Source organism: Silurus meridionalis, chromosome 18 (assembly GCF_014805685.1).
Source record: "Silurus meridionalis isolate SWU-2019-XX chromosome 18, ASM1480568v1, whole genome shotgun sequence".
Taxonomy (NCBI): Eukaryota; Metazoa; Chordata; class Actinopteri; order Siluriformes; family Siluridae; genus Silurus; species Silurus meridionalis.
The window spans coordinates 1,185,723-1,194,936 of NC_060901.1; the positions used below are offsets into that span (position 1 = coordinate 1,185,723).

The 9,214-nt window shown below is 38.4% G+C and overlaps 1 protein-coding gene and 1 long non-coding RNA gene across 2 annotated transcripts in view; both read right to left on the reverse strand.

The window, feature by feature from the left end:
• LOC124401094 (scavenger receptor cysteine-rich type 1 protein M130-like) overlaps positions 1-9,214 on the reverse strand; it is a gene marked incomplete at its 3' end in the record, with an annotated part of 61,530 nt that overhangs the window by 27,838 nt on the left and 24,478 nt on the right. The window lies entirely within an intron of this gene.
• The window catches only part of LOC124400882, a 1,801-nt gene continuing 1,049 nt past the window's right edge, over positions 8,463-9,214 (reverse strand). Inside the window, exon 5 of the long non-coding RNA XR_006928461.1 lies at positions 8,463-8,996. This is a non-coding gene — a long non-coding RNA (uncharacterized LOC124400882). The remainder of the gene's footprint in view (positions 8,997-9,214) is intronic.

Below are 9,214 nucleotides of genomic sequence, written 5' to 3' on the forward strand. Positions count from 1 at the left end.
AAAACTGGGATTCCTCACGTGAAAAATTACATCTTGTCAAATGTGTTTTTAACGCACCTAAAGTTTTTAAAGTGCGGATGCAGTCAGTATACAAGCGGATCTCCCTCGATAGTGTAGCCTGTAGTATTTCAAAAGGACCTCTCTGCTACTGTGGGCAAATCTGCATTCCAAACCTGTGAAAAGAAAAACAAACACAGCTTGACATGTGCAGTAATACATTCCATCTAAATTTACATTAATTGTTTAAAACACAACATAAATATTACATACAAAAAATGAGAATATACAATGAATCACATTCAAAGCAAAATAATAATGCCAAATTACATTGAACTAGTTAAATGGTGCTAAGAAATGCTATGCGAAAAAAACACTAAGCTCCTGAAATACTAGAGATTTGCTGATAATTCAACATGATATAATTTCTGTATTTTAGACCGGATGTTATGTAAAGCATGTTATGTTTTATGTCTAAGATCAGAAATAACCACACGGTTAACAAGGTTAAGAATACCCTATAACTTACTGAAATGTAAAATGCTGTTGTTCCCCAATTTTTAATAATAATAACGACTTTCCTTGTTGATTGTGTTAGGGTCTTTAGTCAGGTAGATCGCATTTTTCCCATTAGTAGTGCTCTGTGGATGATCAATAATCACGTGTTTAGCATTAACGTAAAACTGATTTTCAGAAAGCAAAACGTGGCCGGTAAAATGAAACTGACCAGCTGGCAGAGAATTCTGTCTGGTCTGAAAGCCTCCCTCTAACACAAATCAAGCAAAGATTTATCCAAAAAGATTCATTCTCAATTTAGCATTTGTAATTAGCATTAGGTGTATGACTGTGTTTCTTATGTCTTTAGTATGCTTCTTTAATGACTTAAATACTAGAGATTCTATTAAGCTCATTGCAAAATATCATTACATTCCTTAAAATAGTCTTTCCAAACACAACGTTACATTTTACATTAAGCATTTGTGTAATTTATTTAACCCAGTCATTAGGGAGGCACAAGCCAGTGCACTCTTAGTGCCGGTCCCAAGCCCGGGTAAATGGGGAGGGTTGCGTTAGGAAGGGCATCCTGCGTAAAACATTTGCCAAATCATATATTATCACGAAAGAGAATTTCATACCGGATCGGTCGAGGCCCGGGTTAACAACGACCGCCACAGGTATCGTTAGCTGACAGGGTACTGGTGGAAATTGGGCTACTGTTGGCCGAAGGAGAAGAAGGAGAGGAGGAAGACGTCTACAGAGACGGCAGGGAAAGGAGCAGTGTAGGAGAGTGGAGGTTTGGGTTGGTAGTTTAAATGTTGGTACTATGACTGGTAAAGGGAAAGAGGGAACTGATATGATGAAGAGGAGAAAGGTAGAGATGCTGTGTGTTCAGGAGACCAAGTGGAAAGAGAGTAAGGCCAGGAACATTGGAGGCGTTTAAACTGTTCTATCATGGTGTGGATGGAAAGAGAAATGGTGTAGGGGGATTCTGAAGGAAGAGTACAGTAAGAGTGTAGTGGAGGTGAAGAGAGTTTCTGGTAGGGTGATGATGAGAGCAGCTATTAAGAGGATGAAGAGTGGAAAGTCGGTTGGACCAGATGACATACCTGTAGAAGCATGGAGATGTTTAGGAGAGATGCAGTGGAGTTTTTAACCAGATTGTTTAACAGGATTTTGGAAGGTGAGAAGATGCCTGAGGAATGGAGAAGGAGTGTGCTGGTACTGATCTTTAAGCATAAGGGAGATGTGCAGACCTGCAGTATCTACAGGGGAATTAAGTTGATCAGTCACACCATGAAGTTATGGGAAAGAGTAGTGGAAGCCAGGCTGAGAGAAGAGGTGACCATCTGTGAGCAGCAGTATGGTTTCACGCCGAGGAAGAGGACCACAGATGCCTTATTTGCTTAAATGTTGATAGAGAAGCACTATAATATATCCCTTTTAATGCAGCAGTAAATAAAGCCCTAGTTTTAGCTTTAAATAATAACATTCAGTAAAACATATTACATTTGGTAATAAATAATTAGACATGTAGTGAAGGTCTACTTTGTAGGGAATGTCTGTATCTAAAACATGAACAAATGCCTGCTGACGCACTATAATTTATACCTATACAGTGGAGTATTGGTATAAAGTAAAAATACACAACACACAATCCCAATACTGTTATAACAGGTTTATTTCTCAACCCTTTAATTTTCACACCACAGCTTTAAAACATTTGCATCTCTTAAAACAGTCAGGAATGTGGCCTGTAACTAAAGTAAAAATAAAAACTTTTGTTTCAAAGAAGTGCCATAATCACTTAGCAGACAACAGCAACTGGCACTGCTCTCATACACAGAAGCAACATAGTGCCAAACCATTAATAGCCATAACCATCACTCAGTCAATCAAATGCACTTTCGGTGATGCTTTTAACCGAACCCACTGTCACCTTTCACCTGCAGTTACGAAGTGCTGTGTGTGCAGCAGGATTGCAAGAATAATTGTTAAATATAAATTATACGAACAGAATAGTCCGAGCATAAGGCATTTAAAAACCTCTTTGTATCTGCAGCGAGTGTTTTTTGGTTTCAACACAATAATAGCAAAAGCTAAAAATAATTTTAAAGTAGTGCAATAATGACTTAACAATGGCCACAATATCAACCAGCACTACTTCTACTCTTCAACTAACTCTTCATTTATTTCACTTACTCAACACGAGATTTTTTTGAGTTTGGAGTCTTGGGGGGAGTTTGTTCTCTCCCAGCCTAAGCATCACTCTCTGGATGAAGTTTAACGTGTTTCTCACGGCCCTTGGGTATTCAAGGTGGAGAGCATAAAACAGACCAAACAAAAGGCAAAATGCTTGTGGTAAGCTTGTGAGATTGTCCATTACAATACCTCCTTCCAGAATGATGGCAGCTGAAAGAGGGTTTAAGTGGAGATGACTTGGAAACACCGGGGCATCTTCGCTGATAACAGTCAGCAAGCCAACAGTCACCTGTGCCCAGCCCTCATCATCGTTTAAATCCTGTATGACACAAAAACTCCATTACAACAGTGAAACTTTATCTCTCTGTCCTGCATACACAGCCTTCAAGTCTTCTTCATTAGTTTATCATTAATTTCACAGTTTCTTTTTGTTTGGCAAATGTGTTACTTTTTACATTTCGGCTGTCATCTGCAGCATTCCTCAGAAGCATCACCTGACTGCTGTGATTATCACCTGTTTTGTTCTGGTGTGACCTGCCTGTTGGAACAGACAGATCTAACAGCCTGACCATGACAAAACAAACAGTGGAATGATTTTACACAAACCTGCATTTTCCTGCATCAACACATGGGCCATGGATCATTTTTACTGTACATAAAAATATTCCTGCTGCAATCTTCCACACACGTCAGCTAGCTGGATTAAACCCAGTTCATTCTTGCTGTGAGTGACCAGAACTACCCAATGCACCACTGTGCTCCCTTCTAGTACTGAACTCACAGGGACACATTCCATATTCTTATTTGTCTGGAACTGTGTAAGAACTTACAAAGGCAGTGTTGTAGAAGTTACTCGGATCGTCACCAAGTAGTATTGGGAGGCCTCTGAGAACATTTTTTTAACCAAAAATGACATTAAGAACACTTTAGAAGACGTACGCCTGAATCAACCTGCTGCACAATTTCAGCTATTTTTTCTCCAACACTTCCTTTCTTGGACTTGAAGATATGGATGAAGCGTGGTGTGAAGCAGTCCAACGCATCAAAAACAACATTTTCTAGATTTGTGGTGGCAATCCTGTTGAACTCTGCATATACCTGCAATGCACAGCAAATACACTAAAACATGTGACTACACTGGCATTTATTATTGGTGTAAACAAAAAATTATCTGTGTCAGTTCTTACTTGTCTTTCTAAAAAAAGGGCAGGCCACCGCTTCTTCAGGGTTTTCACTAGAGGTTCGGTCTCCACAATCTCCCGTCTCCGCAGTGAGAAGGTCTGATCCATCTTTGAAGCAATAACAGTTCCACTGGGGTTCCGTTTTTTCATTTCTTCAACCAGGAGCTTTCTTTCAGCATTTAGTCCATCTTCATTCTGGCCCTCAGGTAGGTTAGGTAAGTAATTCACCTCATTCCTTTTTGGTCTTTTGAGGCCTTTTGATGCCACTTTATCCCTGTGTTTATTGCAACCTCTGCACATCCAGCTTTTCTCAGTTTAGTGCGATAGTTTCCCATTTTGTACATCAAGCTGTTCTTCCAGCCAGAGCACCCATCTGGTGAGCCTGGTTCCCTCAGTCAGGGATGTTTTTTTATGAGTGCTAATGCCACATAACGGAATTGTTCTTCATTTGGATAGGCATCAAATTTGTAGATCTCCTCAGCAAGTTTCTCCAAAATACCATGCTTCATGTCTCTTGGCACATTCAGGTAAGTACAGTCTCGTAAAAACAGAAGATTTGCCCGTCTCAATTTGGAATGTCAAAAAATTCTGGCCATCGCCCTTGTCTTGTTGATGAGCTTGGTGTCAACAGAAACTCTGAATCATCTGAGGAGACTTCAGATAGACTGGGGGTAGAGGTAGGTATCAGTGTCAGCGTCACCAATGGTAGGACCTTGACAGTAGCTTTTGTAGGCGGCAAATCTTGTACATCATCAAGGTTGCAGAGGGAATTATCAAAGTCAGGATCTTCATACATGAGAGAAAAATCATCCTCAAGTTTGCATTTTCTTTAACTATTATCTTAAGTTCTTCAACTGTTTTTGGTCTTCCATCTAGTGAGACTTTATGTATATCCTGTTCATTTACAACAACTCTTAGTTTGAAGCTTCCCATGTTCCTATAAAGAGCAGACATGACTTTAGTGCCAATTACACATGCAATCATTCAGCATAATATATAACGCTTCAGTATCACATACACATTGTCCTTTATTTGATAGGAGGAGAAGGGGAAAGGATCATTTAGATCAGAAAAATGAGTGACTGTGAGAGACTCTGCCCCACTGACTGCCAGCACAACTCATAATCACACAAGTGTTCAACCTACCATGAAGCCAAGCCTAAAAACTCTTCTCTTTAATCTGTACTGCTTTACAGGTCCACTGCATCTGCAGTAGGTTATTTTAAACACAAGTGAAGATTCTGAGGCACCGCGTGTTTCAAGTGTTTCAGGATGAGTTTAACCCTCTGGAGTCTGAATCACCGCCGGCGCCCAAACGTGCTTTTTGTTCAGACGCCAGTAAAAAGAGCTGAAACTGCTCGGTCATATTTAATCAAACATGTCAAAGTAATACATCATTTAAATCTGAAAAGGGTCTACTTTTATTTGTGTATGCTCACTATATAAACAAAACGTTGTATTTTTTTTAAATGAATAAAATATTCAGGCTGCGCCATCTGTCTCCTTTTTCTGCGTGATTCGTTTAGAAACACGTCATCAAAAAGCGCTGAAACTCGGCCAATAGCTGACACACGGAAATAAAAAATATATCTGTAGACAGCTTAAAGTGTGTAGTTTTAGAATAAGTCAGTGAAATAAAAAACATGTGTTTCCAATGAATATAAATCATGTGAAACCAAGTAGAAGCACAGATTTCCCACCTTTATCTGATAATGAGCTCCAACCGGACACGCCCCCCCGCTATTCACAGGTAAAGCAGTTCACACGTTGAGTCACACACACACACACACACACACACACACACACACACACACCCAAACAACATGCAAACAACTTTACCAATGACACAATTAGTGATGTGTGTGTGTGTGTATGTGTGTGTGTGTGTTTCATAAACAGATGTGATCAGGCACCTGCTCCAAAAAGGGCAAAGGCAGCACACACAGTCCACCATGTCATGGAAGGATCAGACAGATAACGACACAGTTCCACAGACTCTGTGATTCCTGCCCGCACGTGAACCTGAACCTCAACTGAGGTCTTCTGACTCTCATTCTCCATGTAGTCTATTTAAAATGTTTTTCTCTGAGAGTGTCGTGTGTCAACTCTGTGCCACAACACAAATGCTCAAGCTGCCAAGTCAATAGTCAAGAGACACATTTTCACAGTTCCCTTTCCAGCAACAATTATGTCAAGGGACAGATACAGGACATTTTGTGGAATGTACACATGAGTCATCCAGATGCAGACAAAGAAAACGACAGAAAGAGGGGCACATCTGAACATGACCGTCTGTTCAGAGTGAAACTGTTTATGGACACAATCTGTAAGACCTGCAAAGCAATTTATCATCCTAGAAGACATTTAGCCGTGGATGAGAGGATGGTAGCATGCAAAGCTAACACTGGGAGGACACAGTACGTAAAAGCCAAGCCGACTAAGTGGGTGTTCAAGTTGTTTGTTCTTGCTGATTCCTCAAATGGATACACTATTATTATTTAATGCATAGTATTGTAGCCCTACAGGCTAGGATTTGCAGAACCCTACTGTAGTGTATTGTGTTAGTTTTTGTTGCACTCTTTATTTTTTATACATACTGTACTGTATTGTTTTATTGTTACACAATTCCCTTTTAATGCTGTCCTTGCTAATGTGTGTTTTAATAAACACAAAGGAAACACATTCCTTGTTGTAGTACTGTACTTCTCACTGTGATCCTGCTCAGTGATCCACAGCTCATTATGTAATCGACAGCTCATTATGCGACCCATTGTCTACGAAGCTGTCAGTCACAGCATGTCCACGCCTCTTCACATACGGCCTTTCAAAGTAGAAAGTGTCTTTTACATTTTAAATTAAAGTATTGTTTAATGTGAATGAGCAGACAGGATGATTTTCACATGATTTAAAATAAAAAACCTACATTAGAAGATCTGTTCTGAAAAAGTCTTGTGAAACATGTGTACTGTAGGTTCTGTGGCCTTATTTCAGTGAGGTGTTTTAAAAAAACGCACACAAACCTTATTTTACACACACACACATATAAGCTGTTTACATATTATGGTAGCCCAGTTTGTGCTGAATTCAGTGTGATAAGTCTTTTGTCAATAAAATAAAAGCAACTAAAAAGAACCAAATGTAAGTGCAAAATCTCTCAAGGGGTCAAAACCCCCTCAGACTCCAGAGGGTAAACATTTTAACATTAACCTTCGCTCTGTGGATCTCTCTCAGTTTACATCATACAAAAAGTCTTATTTTCCCGCTATGTTTAACAAAAATCAGAGTAGTGGTCAACAGAAAAAAAGAGAAAAAGAGAAAAAAGGTATTAACACCATGTTAGCCTAGCGCTGGCTTAGCGACCGCATTAGCGGTGTTAGCTTAGTAATAGTTTAATACATTTCTAAGAGAAAAAGTTGCCAAGACGGCTGGAAGATCATCAGTTACTCAAAATCATCCACTCTTACAGTCAGTGTTTACCACACAGAGGAGAAGTCTTTCTCTTCTCCCTCTCTCTGAAGACTGCTCCACTTGTGCAGTGTTTGTTAGATAAGTTATTATGAAACAAATGATAGTTAGAGCTATAACACAAGTAGAATGAACAAATCCACACACAGTTATTATTTGTTTGATAATTTACCTTTACATGAAGAGATCCTCGAATTGTGAAAATGTCGGCACGGCGCGAGACGTCCAATGACTTCTACAGCACATGCGCAGATCTGATTGCTTTTAGGTTCGTTAGAAAATACTCGCTCTGAGCACGTGACAGCAAATGAAGCCCTGCTGTGATAGTAACTTAAACCTGATTACATTTACTCTCAATAAAATTAGTGAGTGATCATGACTTAAGACATGTTAACTTTACTGTGTGTGTGTGTGTGTGTGTGTGTGTGTGTGTGTGTGTAGTTCTGAATTGTTCAGGGTTGATATCACATTGCTGCTGGGTTTTGAACTCACAACCTTATGATCAGTAGATAAATATTTTTCTTTGTTACTGCCTGAGATGTTCTAGAAGGACATTAAGCACAGATTCATCACTACAAGATCCACTCACTCAACTCAAACACACATCATCACATTCTAGTGAAAATAATCAAAGCACTTTTATTTCATTCAATGTATAAAAATAGATGATTGTTACAGAATATGAAAAACAGCAAATTAAAGCATGAAAAATATAAAATATAAACTTTTCTCATTCTGAAAGCTAAAAATCTTATTTGTTGTATATTTGCTTGTACTGTGGTTGTGACAAATAACATCTCGAATCCTGAATCTATAGTTTAATAGGATTTAATATTAAAATGAACCTTCATTCACTCATTTCAAAAGTGAGAATATTGAATTAAAGCTGAGATTATAAAACAAAGTCCTGAGAAGAAGAAAAGAAACGAGAGAATCCTGAATGAAACCTGAGGAACTCCAATGTAAATCTGAGAAAACTTTATAAAAACTGTTTCTATATTTACACTAATGACATCTACTAGATCTGACTTGCAGCTAGCGAATAAACACTGCAATATAGCAGGCTAATCTAATTAGCATGTCAGAGTGTGAATATTTCATAAAGGAATTCTGGAATTGAATTGAATTCTATAGTTTGGATTTAAAAACACAGAATTGAACAGAAATGTAAATGTGTTTTTGTTTGAACTGAATAAAAAAGTATAGTTTTAAGGAATAAAAAGCTTGTTGTTAGTTGTGAAGTGGTTTATAGTCACTAACACATTTCTAAACACACTGAATAAGAAGTTGATGAATGGAAAACATGAAGATGAAAATCAGAGCAGTTTTGATGAAAGAATTGTTGTGATAAATGAGTTGTGGTGTGACAGTGATATTGAAGTTGACTTATAGCATTAAAAGTGTAGGAAAGGAAAAGCTGGAGATTTTGCATGAAGTCATATGAAAGGGATTGAACTCTCACTACTCTATTTACTAATAACTAGGGGGAGAATCAACACCATTCAGAAAACATGACATTATTGGAAGTAGAATCAAATCATTTTTTGTCTTTGTAAAAGTTGAAATGTAATTTCCTGAGAAAAGGCCTTTGGTGGCGTGTCTCAGTCACATGGTCCCTGTTTTTCTGAGATTTCTCCTCCACCTCATCACATTCTGGAAAAGAAATACATTGAGCTCTTGAATAGATGGTTTGGATTGTAGTCATTGTGATGGAACACCTTCAGAATCCAGTCAATGAGGCACCGTGTAGGAACGTGTTTAAGAAGATTTTTCATCATGTGTAAAAAAGGATCTTTATCAATTCAGCTTTCTTCATATAAACACAGGACATGTGTAGAAGATGGAGAAGGAAATGAGACAGAAATCTAGAA